Consider the following 18,127-nt stretch of genomic DNA (forward strand, 5'->3'; position numbering starts at 1 on the left):
CCAATCGATTTGTATGATATTTGGTGTGAATGTCTCATTCTTGAATAGCATTCGAACCACCATGAAATTTGTAAGTTTTATTTTAAATTGAGCTAGAAATCTTAAAAAGAAATTCTTGCCCCACTCGAGCTTTTGCCCCATTCGAGCTTTTGCCCCACTTTACTCTACTCGTAAATTTTGGATTATATTTTCGGTAAAACAGAAGAGAGGGTTCTGAAATAGTTGAGGAGACTAGACACAAAGGGATGTATGACATTTTGCGTCAGTTTTTATCTTGAAAATAATACACTGTGTATAACAATGATCAAACAAAAAAAAAAAAGTTTCAGATACTTAATTTTTGTCTTCAAAACCAGCGGAAAAAAATTAAGGATTGAAGTAAATGTCAGCATAAATGATGCTACCATCGCAAATTGTGGACAGTTCGAATCATTTTCCATTTCGTTTAACCAGGGAGTGATTGCTTCCATTCATCAAGACGTATGAGATCTCATTGACAAGTTCTACTCCCGACTAGCATATTTCACTTCCTTTTACGGTTCTCCAAAAGGTTCCAACTATAAATCTTAAGCATACATACGCAGCATATTCAGTTCTTTGTAGCAAGTGACTTTCATGCTCGTTGGTGATTATCGCGCCCACAAGGATATCCCGAGGTTGCGGCTGTCACAAATCACAAGAGCTTCCGTACCTGCAATGAAAAGAGATAATGGTCGGTCAGTAATGCGAAAAAAGTTGAGTAGATCTTGCACATATAATTTATGGTTCGCAGCGCATATAGAACTGCATCACGCGAGGCGGTGCAGTCGGTCAGGTCAGACAGTTCGGTAGCAACCAGTCGAGATCATAAAACTTTATCACGGGCCTGTGACGGCTCCAGAAGCGCTAATTAATCTGACAAGAGCAGTGGCAATTCGGTGCAGCAGTCGAAATCCTTTAGTTTCTGCATGATCGTGTCCATATCTCATGGGACCGCCAACGAATTTTTTCCCACTTTTGGAAAGGTCGCTTGACCGCATAGTGGCGGCATCGCGAAAAGGTGCGAACTCAGTGTTTTCGTCGAAATGACTCCCTTTGGCATGGTTGACTCTGAGCCGATTTCATGCTTACAGAAGTAATCAATTATTTGAACACCCTTCGGGTAAGTTGATTTTGGAGAGATTTTCAAGTACGGTTTGTATACGTATTCTTTAACAGGGAGATGTGACGACTTGCTGAAAGATACACCGTCTGTCGACGAGTTAAACTGTCGAGGAGAGTAAAAGTTTGACTCGAGCACCATGCGCTCCATCTAAGGTAAACTCCGTCTGCATATTTTATTCAGTAAATTAACGGTGTTGATGAATATTTATTTTGGCATTAAGTGCTGCGCTTTCTTGTCTTCCTTATCATCAACAGTTCCGTTCGGTATAGTTTTAATCATTAATTAGTACCGCTAAGTGATGTTTTTGGAAGTACCTGTCCAAGTGAATGGTACCTTCTTGACGGGTTTTCCTCGTTTTGGAAGCTAAAGTCAGTGCTGTAGGCTGGTTTTGGAAATATGATTGGTATCAAATCTAGAAGACCCTGGCTACGCCACCGATCGTCCCCAGCGATGGCGATAATTTAATCAGCGAAACTGTTAATTTGCACCAACAAACAAAGATGAACCAGTTGCCCGTGCCGCCTGGTTTGACTCCGATTGGTCGAGGCCCGGGCAGAAAAGTAGTCAATGAGCAGTACATGATTTACGTTTCTTCTGTGTGACGACTGTAGTCGGTTTTTTTTTCGTGTTGTATGTTCCGACCGGATTCGAAAGAGAAAACCATCCATCAATGGACAAAATGGACTTTCGTTTGAACTAGTTCTCGTGTTTTCAGTTTTGTTTTGCCCCATGGTTGAGATGGCCTAGCCGTATGCCCCGGGGTTGAACCTTGACGAGGTGGACAGCAGTAGACCACAGACGAGTCTAGCCGGTGTATGCTCTGCAGCAATCAACGATAACAAGGACAGATAACGATCTACACGCGTTGGCTGGTTACTCTAGATCAGCAGCACGAGGGATCAATCGATCGATCAGGAAGATGTCTTCATCGATCTTGGGGTTGTTTTTCATTTGATCCGGTACTCTGGTGAAAAAGCAATTAACAGATCAAGGCGATTGGACACTGATAAGGTTTCTCCATACAGGGAGGGGCCCTCAATCAGTTCAAGGTGACGGTCAACAGTTGGCTTGAGTGACGTTAAAAGGTCTTCGGTTTCCTTCGACTAATCCCCGAGAAAGGAGTTCATTATCGTTTGTGGGCCGAACTTGGTGGATCAGGTGCTAATGGAAAGCGAGAGGAAATCTCCAAATACCGACACTGGCACTGTGTGGATCAGTTGCTGCTTGACGGTTGTTTGTGTGTATGGTTATATTGGAAGGCGTGTCTGTTGGGATGGTCCAGAGGCCAACGAGTGGTTTCTGTGAAAACATCGGCCGTTTGCTACTGTTTGTATGATTGGGTCGGACTTCATCAATGTCCATATATTTATAGCTATTAATTTTTAATAACCACTTATCGATCGCGTCAATGGACAGTTAAAACAACATTGACTAACTGTGTGGCAGTTGGAAGTGTATATTGGAATCATCCGGTGCTGGTTTTTCTTGCTCATAATTTAAACAGTGCGCGATTTAGTGCCCACGGCGCTAATGGTCTATGAGGGTCCGATGCGAAAATGACCAATGGTGATGATGATGAGAATGAATGGCTCCTAGGAACTGGCTTAATCGTCTTGAAACTGTCACCGTAGATGGCTTTTATGAGTTAGGGAGATAGTCTTTGCCATTCAATAAATGTATGTTATTGATTTTAATGATGTTTTGCTTATAAGTTAACTTGGGTAAACCTGGGAGGGAGAAACCGATAAAAAAAATATGTACGTCATAGTGAGCCAAGATTCTGCTGTCACAAACTGCCATTGTGAGCCCAGATCTTAAAGAATGGACAAACACGCTAAAAGCGCGTAATTGATCAAAACATATTTTTGCATTTCTACAAAGCTGACATCAATCGGTTGAAAATCAATTCCTGCTCACCTAAAAGCAATGCCACGATAGCACCTTTTAATTTGTTCGAATATAAAGTATTGAAACACGCATCTTTTCACTCTTTTCCCATCAAAATTAAAATTAGATGCACATAGAACTATGGCCCTTTTTCCAAGTTTGTCCAGAAAGATCAAAGGTTCACAAAAAAAAAAAAACTAGCGATTTTTCCCAAGCCTGTCTTGATTGTCGTTGGTGAGCTGGAGTTATCTTGCAATTTTGAAAAGTGTTGTTTCATATTTTGTGTGTAGTATCTGTGCCTCCCTCCCAGGGGTAAACTATTTTTCATGATAGTCAGGATCCCAAACAGTGCAGTCAAATGTCAAAATTTTGGAATAGTTTTTTTTCTATCTTTATTAACGAGATTTTTAGCCCTGGGCTAGTTCATCTCTACACCAACGGCTTTACTTCCCTTCCGAAGGAAGTCGTCACTGAAAAATTTTAGTGACTATCTCGGGGATGGGATTCGATCCCAGGTCCTCGGCGTGTGTTCTAACCACTACACCAAGTCCGTCCCCTTTTTGGAATAGTTGAAATGCTTATAGCACCCTCCAATGCAAAATATAAGTAACCACAGGTTGGATCCGGAGTGTCGATATTTTTTTTACGCCGGGTTATCAAATCTCGCATAACTTGTGATCTCGCCCTAAAAGTCATTGGTAATCGAGTGTGTAGCTTCTCGTTTCTAAGCAAATGAATGAATCAGGATGCAAACTATCACCACTGGGAGATAGAGGAGGATCTTCATCGAATCAATCGAATCGGATCAAATCGATTTTGAATTTTTTTCTTCTTTCGACGTTTTGGGATTCGACATTTTGTCCCTAAACCTAAACAGCTGTGCCACGGCGCTTACGTTGACTGCGATAGAGCTTAGTGACATCTGAACAAACGAATACTCGCATGTGCTCATCATACACAGTTCGTTTTTGTTTTCCTCAACGAAACTTGCAAACGCTTTGCAGACTCAATAACCTTTCGGTTGTCGCGCGAATTTTTGTAACGCGAGTAGTCGCCGTTGTACTTTGTACAACATGCTTGGTTTTGCGACCACTTAAAAAAATGGCATCTTCGGCAAAGTTGTTCAGTAGCTCAAATGCTTTCTTTATTTTATCCTTGAAGTTCAAGATTAGCTAAAATAATTTTGGTTCTTAAGCTGAGCATCAATTTTGTCGAAGATGGCATCTTTCTTAAAATTCAGGATGCTGAAGTTTCCGCAAAACAAAAGTTTCATGCTCACTAGCGCCGGCTGGTGGAAAAATTCTGAATCAACTAGCTCGAACAATGCTAGTCATTAACTTACTGAACAACTTTGCCGAAGATGTCTTCCATCTAAATGGTCAGGATCCGGAAATATCTGCAGAAAAAAAAAAATAAAAGTTCCATGCCCACTAGTGCCATCTAGCGGTAAAATTCCGAAATAAATGATGTACCATCAAATAGAGCTCCACCTCCAGAAGAACTTTACTGAAGACCCCAAGTTTCTAAATTATCTGGATTTTGCGATATACCGTTTTCAAACTGTGGTTTACTCGAATCTTATATAGTGCGTTCATTATAATGCGAATACCCCATGTTTGATACCATCTGGATTTTGAGATATACCGATTTAAAATTGCGGTCTACTCATTATTATGCTATTTCTATGTACATTCGTTGATTTTACCACATTATAAAGGACCATACTGTAACGAAAAACTGTCGAGTATTGTTCTTAAGAAGAGGAGGAATACATTTTGGTTTGGTGTCGATAGATATCTTTGTAACCAAATCATCTACATAAATAAAAATGGAGTGGTGTTTGTATGTCACGAAATGACTTCCGAACGGGTTAACTGATCTGAATGATTATTTTTCCGTTTTGTTCGTCAAGTGTTCCGACGTGCTTGTGTGTATAAAAATCCCAGGATATTACCCGGGAAAGTCTGAAAAACGGAAGTGAACGGAACTGTCATTTTGTACGGGACGTTTCATGGCATTTTTCAACAGCCTACTTGATGGCAAGACGAAGTTTGCCGGGCCCACTAGTAGCATATAAATCACAACTGTTGTACAAAGTACAACAGCGCGACAGCCCGAAGGTTAAAATGCATATGAAAATATTACCCAATTTGATTTTTTTACCCAAACTCTTAGTGTTTTTGAGACAGAGTGCATACTACTTTCCACTGAGTTTCACAACTACATCTACACTGCAACATCCACACAATTGAGCGTGATAACCACTATGGATCATTAAAATAACCAAAACGGCCGCTATGGAAAGCATATATAGCGCCACCGTAGCCTTGTGTGTTTGACAGAATAGCAATGCTGTCACAATTTTAAATGCCATATACAGTGGTGCCCTTGCTTTGATGCGGTGAGCACTGACAAAAACTACCTACAATGATCCATTGCAACGTGTTCAACGTTTCGGGGTAAAAGGCAAATTATTTTGAAGAAACAATCAAATGCCTGCTACCTGGGGAAGTTTTTCATTATTTTCAGGCATGTTTTTTCGGATAACACTCAATATATTTTAAAGAACATTTGCTAAAATATTTATGGACTTGCCTGCATGATTTGTAAAAGAATCCTTGGAACTTTTTATTGAATTAATAATTATTTGTGAGTTGCTGGTGAAATCACGTATAAATAGGTTAAGTAGTCTAAAGACCATTTATAAGCAGAAGGTCAAAAGTCCAAGCTCTTGCATTTTTAATAGCAGATATCGAGTATAAGTCAAACAAGATTTTTCTAGGATTATTCCTAAATGTCTGTTGCGAAATCTATATTAGACATTGACATATCTAGCAAAATCCACATTTGGAATATGATCTTTGCTAGATTTCATGGTAAATGTTTATCAAATTCTTTTTCAATACTTTGGCGAATTTCTTGAAGAAATCTTGACGAACTGCTGCTTTTTTAAGAGTAAGCCAATTTTATAGACCAGTTTTTTCTCTTAAACTAGGGCATTGAAATAATAATCTATGCACTGTGTCATAACTTGCGTAATGTTTATCGACATCATTAATTTCAGACCAAATTAAAATTTTTATTTCTTAAAGCTTTAATATAATAACACTGTTCATATTACATACAGCTATGATTCTATTACCACACACTGCACTATCTATCTGGAGAATTGAATGAACACATGGAACACTCCATTCTGTTCCTACCCACGTTCATGTTTCTTGAAACAAAGAAAATAACCCCTCTTTTAGTCCCCCTCCTTCTTCCTCCTGACAACACTCAACATTATGTATTCAAATAATCGTATTGTATAGTATAATATAATACAATATAATTTCCATTTTCTGCGAAAAAAAAAATCTCCGAGAAAATACTCCGGAAAATCGAGTCTTCGGATAAAAAAGTCCGACCTGTATTACCCAATCGAAAGTAATTTGGAAAAGGTCACCGAGAAATACATTTCCGATGACCTTGTCCACAGGAAAGAATGATATTAGCAACATTAAGTTGTCAAGGTCACGTAATATTCATAACATTAAACAGCTCGGATCCCAAATAACCATAACGATAAACGGATGAAGGTTTGATTCAATTGATCTTAAATAATTTGACCTTGCATTGAATATCTATCTAAGAGCCAGCTACACCGGGCGCAGCTCCGGACAGTTTGGCGGATTCATGTCCTTTGGAACAAAGTGGACATAATTGGCCTCATACCACTCCAGGAGACTATTAGAATAGTGGCATGATGCCAAATCTGGCCAAAATAGCGGAGCTTTGTCGTGCTGCTGCAAGAACGGCAAAAGGCGCTTCTCGAGGCACTCCGATTTGTAGATCTCGCCATTTATTTTGCCCTTTGTCACGAAAGGCTCACTCCTCAGTCCGCAAGAGCAGATGGCCTGCCAAATGAGATATTTGGAGGTGAACTTTGACATTTTCTTCTTCTTAAATTTGTCGTCCACATCGAACTTGCTCTTGCCGGTGAAAAACTCCAACCCCGGAATTTGCTTAAAATCGACTTTTATATACGTTTCGTCGTCCATCACACAGCAGCCATATTTTGTCACAACTTCTCGCTTCCGTGCCCGAGTTTTAGCCGTCGATTGTTACCGCTCATCGCGGTTTGAGAAGTTCTGTACATTGTATGTATGTAGTCCAGCTCTCTTCTTTGCATTCTGGACGTAGTTCTGCGACATGCCGATCTTTTTAGCCAAATCACGGCTTGAGACGTTGGGATTTGCCTTAATCATCCGCTTCACCCTTGCCTCCGTCTTTTTGTTCTCCGGTCCCGGTTTTCTTCCAGCTCCTTTGCCGTAGTCCAACGTTAACCGCTCATGGAACCGCTTCAACACTCTGGAGACGGTTGAATGGTGAATGTTCAACATTTTTCCAAATTGCGACAGGTCAGGGAATTCCAGGTGTTTGGAAAGGATTCGTTCATTCGACTCGGGTTGGTTCACCTCAATTTCCGTTGAATCGAAAAACAAGACTTCGAGTATGACAGCATGTAAACACTACACATCAATGAGAAAGTCTGCAAAATTTGGTTGATTTTTATCCAATGATAGAAAAGATATGCCCTGTTGAATGTGTCGTAATGATTTCGTGTTCGCCCTTCAGTTTACAAAACCTTTCAAAAACAATTCATACCGTAAAACGGGGTAACTTTGATAGTTTTGTATAGAAAAATCATAATATGTACATACATAATATGTATATTCATTCATATTTTAATAACATTACACATCGTGATCAAGAAACACTTTCTTGCTTTCACTTTTGATAAGTACTTAGTTTACCGGAAGAAGTCACATGAATCATCGTGTTTTCCGAACGTTGTTCGAGAGTGGGGTTATCGAAGACGCTGATTAAGAGGTGTCTCCGATACCTCAGACACTTCACTGGAATACTCCATCTGGGTGAGGTCATGAGTGCTAGGTACAGTCTTCTTCGGTGGAGGGCTGGTGTCTGGCGAAATGGCTGATTTGGGAAAGTCCTTCTCCAGTATAGCGGCTTAAAGCTCCTTCAGTTTTTTTTTTCTCATAAACACTTTGTTGGGTAGCTACCTGGGCGTAGCTACCTGCTTGTTGTCCTACACGTTTTCCAGTTTCCGGGAAACTTAAGTTTTCGCTCACTTTAACCTTGATATTCTCTGCTTCTTTTTTGTACACCGGGCACTGAAGATTTGTTGCCCACTAATTACAGACATTGAACACATTTTCATGCCTTATTTGTATCGACAGTAACACATATACGATAAATGAAGAAGCGTAAATATTGACAAGATAGTCAAATTTTGAATGTTTTTTTTGTGGCTGTGATTTAAAACTCATTCAAAATAAATGTAGCTCAGATTATTCCTTCTCATTGGATATTTTGTCATCCGCATTTGTTTACAAACAGACCATAACATTCCCATAAACAAGCAATAAGAAGCACCAACGACTAAAACACATGCAAGCAACCACCTTCCAGCAAAACCCAATTCAGATCGTCATAGCTCTGGAAATCTCCGACCAGAGGAAATGACCAACTAAACACGCTCATAAACACGGTGTAATGTGGGCCTGTCCCCAAGATCCGAGTAGACGTCTTAGCGTCATTACACGGGCGATGATCACCACCGCGTGGCACGCACCACACGCTCTCGTCCCGTCGTAGTCTTTGTCGATAGCCATTCCTACATCCGTCCACTGCAAATGCTACCGCTCTTGCAGAAGAGCAGCCAGTATCAACCAACAGCAGGAGATGCTTCCCACAGACCATTTAGACGGCACACGATTAGGCTAATAAAATTAGCAAAACCGTGTGGTGGATGTCCAACCGTTAGAGCAATGCACCACAGGCAAATAGATATAATACTGACAAAGTTTCCATGGATCATGCTCTGAACGGTTTTTTTTTTAAATTTCCTATGTTTCACGCCTCACAACCAGAGGCGCGCGAATCGTTTTTCTGCGTGTTTGACATTTCAGCGCCTAAACGGACACCGGATAAAGTTTGTGAGAAGTGAGTGATGGATTCTAAAGGAAATTGTTCTAAATGTTAAATCTGTTTGTCTTTGCACACACTATGTGTTGGGTACCTTATCGCATTGGCTTGCAGACCATCCACCCGCTCGTTGTCGCGTCGTTCATTTGTTCGCGTGTTCACCGATAGGAGAAGCAGCGCTCTCTAGTGGTACATACAGAAACTTTCCAGCAGCCAACCGCATTGGAGACGATCTCTTTCATCGGTGATTACTGGGAGATGCTGCTGCTGCCGCCGCCGCCACTGCCACTGCCGTCATACTATTAAGCTGATGGTGTGAAGTGTGTTGTACAGATGTATTTAAATGTCTGCTCATGTTTTGACAAGACAACGCGATAAATTACGTGCTCGATTGGTGTCTGAGAGCCGGGATACAACAACATGTTTCCATTCTACGATGTTTGATGCAGACTTATCTCTGTAAAAGGAAAATTTACTTCGGGAAATGCGAATCGAGAAATGTGGGAAACTCCAACGTCAACCTTCTAGTGAAGGTGTGAACATTCAAAACATGATGTTCACTGTCAATCATTCTGGGTACTGAACATTTGTTTAACATATTGATGGATATTAGGAAAACTATCGAAACACGATTAGCGTTAGGCAAATTTGACTAGAACATCGATGTAACTGTATCGATTTAAATTCAGTATGTCGAATCGATCCACCGATTTTATCGGATTATATGAATGAATGTAAATAAATGAATCGATGTAAAGAAATTATATATTAAACATGTCAAGGCTTAATCAAATGTAGGCTTAAGGTTCATCAACTCGTTAAAAAATTGTTAACAATTTCCTTCTATTGAATCGAAACAAAAAATGATTCACTTGATTTTGAGTGCTCCAAACACCGATTCAAAAAATAGATTAATCGGAACAAAAAAATCGATTTTCGGAACATCGATTCAAAATCGCCCATCGCTAGAGTATAGAATAGTCACACTGACATGAGATATTCGAAGCATTGTACAAACGTTTCCAAATAGTTTACAACAAGTCTGTTGGTGTGAATTGATAGAGAATTGAACTGCGCATAAATGTTAACAGACAAATACGTATTTGTCTGCGTTTGTTCGAGAAAATTACAAAAGAAACACGGCATCGGCTTAGACTGCCGAGAATACGTAAATTCCCCTATATAGAGTTCGTAAGCCTACCATCCACGTTGCGTTTACGGATTTTGTCCATAAAAGGTCTTCACAGGTTTGGTGTTTAGATCTTATAATAAATGTTTAAGTTAATATAGACATGTTATTGAAGAGAAATGTCAGTTAAACTAGTTTCAAATCAAGCTTAATTCTTCAATTTGACGTATGTGCAAAAATAAGCAAGTCGTTATTTGCTCTGCATGGGCTCAACATATGCATAATCTACATATTGAGTCTACAAAAGTATTGCAGAACCAAACAATAGAATTTCAATCAGCTATCTTGTTATACTGTTTCCGACTCACTAAACATGTTGGAATTCGAGAGATTCAGATTCCCACTGCTGACGGGTCGGCAAACTAATGTGGAACATCATCAGTATTCAATTCTTGACAATATTCTTCACCAAATTTCTCACAAGAACTGTTCTCCATCTACCCCAGACAACCAAAATGTACGTATAACGAAATCATCTGGAGGCTCTGTATGTGCAAAATTTCACATATAAGATGTCGCGAAAACGCCTGACGATTTTATCCAACCTGTTTTGTGGGTTTGATGTAATATGTATGAATAAACGAGTTATTACGTGATTTTTATGCGACTTCTGGTTGTCTGGGACTTTTGTTACTCATCAAGAATCAAACTTCGCACGTTGGTTAACCCATTTTTCAACGCGAAGCAGTATACAAAGCAAAATGTTTTGATAACACTCGCATGTTTTGTTTACCCTTCCGTTACGATTGCATGCACACTTGTGACTGTCAGTCCTATTGTGAAACGTCCTCATGGGTAGCCTTATATTCTTTGTAGTTGAACATAGCAACTGACGAATAAACTAACTTTATTGAGTTTTCATGGGAATTTACAAACTGACGTATTCGCAACTTCAAAACAATACCGGTTTTATCTAATGTAACGCATGTGCGAAACGAACTGTCAAACCGACGCATCAAGCAAGGTGTTTGAAACAATCAAGGTATGATATCGACGAATCATCATGGCGTATGTAAGAAGCACTAAGCAAAAGGGTTTATGTGATAATTTTATCAGCTCAATTCAAATCAAATCGGAATTGCCTAATAGTGGCTAGAAACAGTATTCTTTTTTTCGACTTATTTTGAAATACTTTACAATATATTGCATCGCATTTTTCTCGAATCCTTCCGAGTGTTAGATACGCCGCACAGTGGGACGGAATCAAAAAAAGTGGGACATGTGGGTTTGCGCCAAAACTATCGGTTTTAGCGTTTTGGTGTCTTCTGCAATGTTTCTTCTTTTTAAAAGTAGTTTATTATAGAAATAAAAAAAAATCGTTTTCAATTGTATACACTGAGAAAAAAAAATTAACTTTTTTATTTTTTCTCAAAATTGAAAACTACCTAAGGAAGTATTGTAGGTAACGTCATTTGAAGAAACTTTGTCGAAGACGAAAAAATTCTAGCTCTCATACTTACTAAGTTATATGGTAAAAATGATGTTAACCCCCTTATAAATGATTTTTTTACAATATCTCTTTTATATGATTTTTTTAATTTTTACAATGTTCTACAATGTTGTAGAAACTTCAAAAATACACATTTTTGCTGAAGAGACTAAAGCGCTATCTCTTATTTTGAAAGAGCTATGAACTATTTCTTCTTTTTTATACGTCACCTTTAAGGGTTAACAGCTTGCAAAGTTGCAGGTAGTAGCAGTTAATTTTGACGTTATACTGTTCAGTAACTTACACACTTTCAAAACATATATGAACCAGAGCGGGATCCAATGGGATCAATAATGTTTTTTAAGTTTAACGATCTTGATGTTATAACATAATATTGCAGTTTTCAACAATTATGATGGACATATTATGCTTCTGAATAATTTTATATTGCTTTTGAGGTTCATATGTATTGCAAAACAATAGTAAGCAATTGGTTTCAATATTGGTGTACCTTTTTTAACTCATGTTAGAATATTGATTTTTTTTCGGAGATGTTTCCTTCATCCAAATTTAGTTCATATTTGTTCAACAAATTCATCGAATTCTAATATTTTCTTCTGCTGGAGTTATAATTAAAGCTCATTTAAATCATTTTCTTCCCAATCTTCATCGTCGGAGGAATTTGACCAATCGTTGTGAGAAACATCTGGTTCTTTCAAACATTCCAATACTTCTTTTCGAAACGGAATACTTTTCCTCTTTGGAATTTTTCGCATGGATGAAATCAGCGGATCCGAAGATACCATGAGGCGGTTGAAAATGTCCTGATTGGTTGCTACACTGTTAAAAAGAAAAGTATGCTTTATTATTTGAGAAGACATAAATATTTGAAAAGTTTACCGTGAGCATTTCCTTGATCGATTTTCGCGAAAACTTTTGATGTCCTTATTTCGACATTCTTGAGGTTCTTCAGATAAAGTTCCGACTGGAACGATGCAATGTCTGACTATTTCAGCGCCATGAATGAGAACACGGTGAACACTGGATGGCATTTTGTACCAGTCGTAATGCTTTACATATAGCTGAGCAGATGTTTCTCACAACGATTGGTCAAATTCCTCCGACGATGAAGATTGGGAAGAAAATGATTTAAATGAGCTTTAATTATAACTCCAGCAGAAGAAAATATTAGAATTCGATGAATTTGTTGAACAAATATGAACTAAATTTGGATGAAGGAAACATCTCCGAAAATAAATCAATATTCTAACATGAGTTAAAAAAGGTACTCCAATATTGAAACCAATTGCTTACTATTGTTTTGCAATACATATGAACCTCAAAAGCAATATAAAATTATTCAGAAGCATAATATGTCCATCATAATTGTTGAAAACTGCAATATTATGTTATAACATCAAGATCGTTAAACTTAAAAAACATTATTGATCCCATTGGATCCCGCTCTGGTTCATATATGTTTTGAAAGTGTGTAAGTTACTGAACAGTATAACGTCAAAATTAACTGCTACTACCTGCAACTTTGCAAGCTGTTAACCCTTAAAGGTGACGTATAAAAAAGAAGAAATAGTTCATAGCTCTTTCAAAATAAGAGATAGCGCTTTAGTCTCTTCAGCAAAAATGTGTATTTTTGAAGTTTCTACAACATTGTAGAACATTGTAAAAATTAAAAAAATCATATAAAAAAGATATTGTAAAAAAATCATTTTTAAGGGGGTTAACATCATTTTTACCATATAACTTAGTAAGTATGAGAGCTAGAATTTTTTCGTTTTCGACAAAGTTTCTTCAAATGACGTTACCTACAATACTTCCTTAGGTAGTTTTCAATTTTGAGAAAAAATAAAAAAGTTAATTTTTTTTTCTCAGTGTATACAATTGAAAACGATTTTTTTTTTATTTCTATAAAAAACTACTTTTAAAAAGAAGAAACATTGCAGAAGAAAACCAAAACGCTAAAACCGATAGTTTTGGCGCAAACCCACATGTCCCACTTTTTTTGATTCCGTCCCACTGTGCGCCGTACTGAAAATTTCTGATTGATATGTTTATCATTTTCACTTTAAACCCTTATTCGATCTGGTATTTAATTCAAACATATCAAAAGCTTCTGTGAAGAACTTGCTTGTTACATCAATCTCAAGCTAATAACATTTGTTGTATGATGTTCAACTTTTAGCTTCCTTCAGTTTCAGTGGTTGATTTTATTTTGCATACATAGAAAAAGTGTGGAAAAAGTTATTTACTGTTAATAATGTATAGTTTTGAATTCTGTGAAAGAAAAAGTAACGCACTTAGATAAAAACATGAAATTTACGTCATATTTGCTTGACATATTAGAGCAAGTAAAATTACATAAATTTAAGCTACAAATGGCGTAACTTTCCGTCACATTGAACTGAATATTGTTCGGATCACAAAAATGTTCAGTCACATTCGACGTAATTTTACAATAATGACGTATTTTTAAGTTCAAACATCATCAAATTTACGTCATTTTATTTTTTACATCGAGTTTTTTGCTTACTATGAAGTTAACGTCATATTTTCTTAGTGTGAAGACGTTGATCGAACTACCACTTATTGGTGGCAATATTGAGGAGCTAAACAAAAAAATATGAATGAGTGAAATTTTTTGGATTTGAGGTTAATGCTACACAGCGCTGTTATCCATGTTTTTTAAATAATCCTTAAATTACAATTTAAGGTATTAATACCAAGTTTCTGTTTTTATTAAAATGATAACATTTTTAAATAAATTCGCAACAAAATATGTTATTATCGTAGAACAGAATCATAACTGCTATTGTAATAAGTAGCAGCATCACATTTACACCATTATCAATATTCAAGATTGAACAAAATGTCAGTTCTTTGCAGTCCCATTCCACAGCGATTTGTGGTAAGGGTGTTGAAAACTGCTAATAAAAGAAAAACTGTAAGCATTTTACTAATGTAATCAGATGTGTCCCGGAAAAAATCCGGGACGCTGGTCAGATCTCATCCCCAATGCAGTGTTGCCTATATTTAATGTGCAATTTACATTTATATTCTTTCTAATATATTAAAATAATTAAAAAAAAAGTATTGACACTGAACTGTCAAGTTAAAAATTGCTCTGTCCTGGATAATCCGGGGCGTCTGGTCACTTTACATTATACTCACTGCAATTTATACTGTTCGCCGCACAAAAAAAATTAGTTGCTCGTCAAATTTCAACTGATTACTGCAAATCAATGATGCAGCCATTACTCCAGAGCTTTTTTATAGAAGCATAGGAAAACAAACGATAATGGCCTGCGGCTAGCAACCTTCGCTGCTGCTAGAGGGATGGCGATCAGCAGTACCTACTTTGCACGAAAGAATATCCGCAAACACACCTGGCGACACCCAAGTGGCGATGCCTGCTCCCAAATAGACCACGTGCTGGTTGATAGGCAACATTTCTCAGATATCATGGATGTCAGGACCTTCCGAGGCCCTAATATCGACTCGGATCATTATCTCGTTGTAGCTAAAATTCGGGCGCGGTTATCCAGCGTCACAAGTTCCAGAACAAACAGAAAGCTGCGGTTCAATATACAACGCTTGTCGACTGATGGGGTAGCTGCGCAGTACCGTCAGCAACTAGACGAGCAGTCGGGAAGAATCAACGTTGCTGGAGAAGTCGACAGCCTGTGGGACCCTTTCCACGAAGCTGTGACAACAACGGCGCGGGAAGTGATTGACACTGGCCAACGACGAAGACAAAATGACTGGTTCGATGAAGAGTGCCAGAGAGTGACAGACCTGAAAAATGTCGCCAAAAGGCGTATGCTTGTGGCCTGTACCCGACAGAACAGAGAGTGGTACAGGGCAGTGAGAACCAAAGAAAAGTGAATCCACCGCAGAAAGAAAAGGCAGCACGAAGAAAGTGTGGTAGCTGAAGCTCAAGAAAGCATGAACCGGAATGATATGCGGAGATTCTATGCAGCGGTCAATAGCGCGCGGCACAATACCGTATCAGAAGGCCGGCTTCAAAGGCACGTTCCCCACCAGTTGGGAGATTTGTGCCATTAGAAATGTAGCGAGGAACAGGATGAACATTGATGACGACGATCAAGCTGTGGACCCACCGACCATAGGAGAGGTTAAAAAGGCTATCAGCGAGCTGAAGAACTGTAAGGCTGATGGGAAGGACGAGATCCCGGTCGAGCTTCTCAAGCACGGAAGTGAGCAGCTTTATCAGTCGATCCACCGAGTACTTTTAAAGGTTTGGGAGGACGAAAAATTGTCCACCGGTTGGTTAGATGACCTCATACGCCCAATCTACAAGAAAGGGTACAGACTGGAATGTGCCAATTACAGAGGAATTACCCTGTTGAATTCGGCGTACAAAATTGTGTCGTGCATCCTGTTTAACGGACTGAGACCGCTCGAGGAGTCCTTCGTCGGCGAATACCGAGCTGGTTTTCGTGAGGGCCGTTCGACAACGGACCAGATGTTTAGCTTGCGAATGATCCTAGATAAATTCCGGGAGTATAACTTGCAGACTCACCATCTGTTTATTGATTTCAAGGCGGCGTACGACTCAGTGAAAAGAAATGAGCTGTGGCAGATAATGTCTGAACATGATTTTTCGGCGAAACTAATTAAGCTGATACGTGCTACGCTGGATAGTTCGAAATCAAGTGTTCGGATCGCAGACGAGGTGTCAACCTCGCTCGTGACGTTAGACGGGTTGAAGGTTGAAGGCCTTCGTGCCTCTGAAGAGAGAGACAGCGAGGATAGGCCTGACCATTAATTCTAACAAAACGAAGCACATGGTTGCAGGTAGAGATAGAGTCAGGCTTAGTGGTGTAGGTGCTGAGGTAGTGTTTGATGAGGATGTGTTTGAAGTTGTTGAAGAATTTGTTTACCTTGTAACACTTGTGACATGTGACAACGACGTTTCCCGCGAAGTGAAAAGACGTGTTGCGGCTGCGAATAGGGCCTTTTACGGACAGCTTGCAAACGGAAACAAAATTCGCCCTGTATAAAACATTGATTCTTCCGTTGGCTCTCTACGCACACGAAGCGTGGACATTGAAAGAGGCAGACCGGAAAGCTCTTGGTGTTTTCGAGCGTAAAGTGCTGCGGACAATACTCGGTGGGAAACTCGAAAATGGTGTGTGGCGCAGAATCACGAGTTGTATCAAGTGTACAAAGATGCGAATATTATCAAGCGTGTAAAATACGGCAGACTTCAGTGGGCTGGTCACTTAGTGCGAATGTAGGAAGTAAGAATTGCGAAAATAATATTCAGCAGGGAACCAGGTAGAGGTCAGCGGCTTCGGGGAAGACCACGAATACGCTGGCTATACGCAATGGAAGAGGACCGGGCAACCCTAAACATTCAGGGCAACTGGAGAAGTTTCGCCCAAGACCGACGAAGATGGAGCTCTACAACACGCCCGGCAATGGTGCGACGCTACGCTGTAGCCATCAAGGTATCAATGATGATGAAACATTTTCAAATTCAAATTCATTTCGTTATCTAAAGACTGTAAAAGGAATTATTACACTATCATCAAACTTAAAACTGCATTTTAAGAAGTTTTAAAAGTAGTTCACAAAGTTTCTATTGAATTAGTATTTGAATTTGAATGTTTTCAATTGATTGTATTGTTTGTTTAGCTTTTACCTTTTCTTAGCGAGAACGAACTCTTTGCCAGGAAAAATACCGAACCGCAACTTCAACTATAAACCACTCAAGATTTCAATCTACATATGATTACTTTATGGCCACCGCTCGGATGATCAATCGCCACTCAAATGCCGCATTGCGAAAACAAATAAATCCCTCAGATGTTCACTTTCTACGCAGGAATCTATTGAATTGTAACCTTTGTGCTGCTGCGGAGCGTGCCGAAAGTCTACACATATGCACCGCGCTTCAGCTCGTTGTCATCGTTAGGCTCACTGACCATGATGGCATTGTCTTTCTTCCCTGGCTGTTGTGGCGGAACATTGGATCTTATCCGAAAATCATTAAACGTATGTAAGCTACCACTGCTGCCTTTGCTCCAGCTGCAATACACTTTGGTCACGGGAGCTGCCAATGCTAAGGACATGACGGACCTCTATTCAAAAGATTCCGCGTGCCGAAACCAGTTTGCCGGTGCCGGTGTTCTCCACGTGAAAAATCAGCATAAATTTTCTTCGGTATCGCGTTCCCTGGCTAACTGACTGACTGACTGGTTGATCAAATACAATCGTTTCGGAGTATCGACAGACCCGTGAAGTGGGCAAAGTGTGGCTCATTGGAGTGAAATTGTACGTTAATTTATACCAACATTGGCAATGAATTCCTCGTTCGGTGAGCACAGCGCGGCTGCAGCAGAGGTATCAAAGGCAAAAGCTGCAATTGATCGGTGTTTCATTAAATTCCAAAAAGTACTGAATGATCAAATGTAAAATGCGTATTTGTGTTTGCATATCGTGGACG

Source organism: Aedes aegypti, chromosome 2 (assembly GCF_002204515.2).
Source record: "Aedes aegypti strain LVP_AGWG chromosome 2, AaegL5.0 Primary Assembly, whole genome shotgun sequence".
NCBI lineage: Eukaryota > Metazoa > Arthropoda > Insecta > Diptera > Culicidae > Aedes > Aedes aegypti.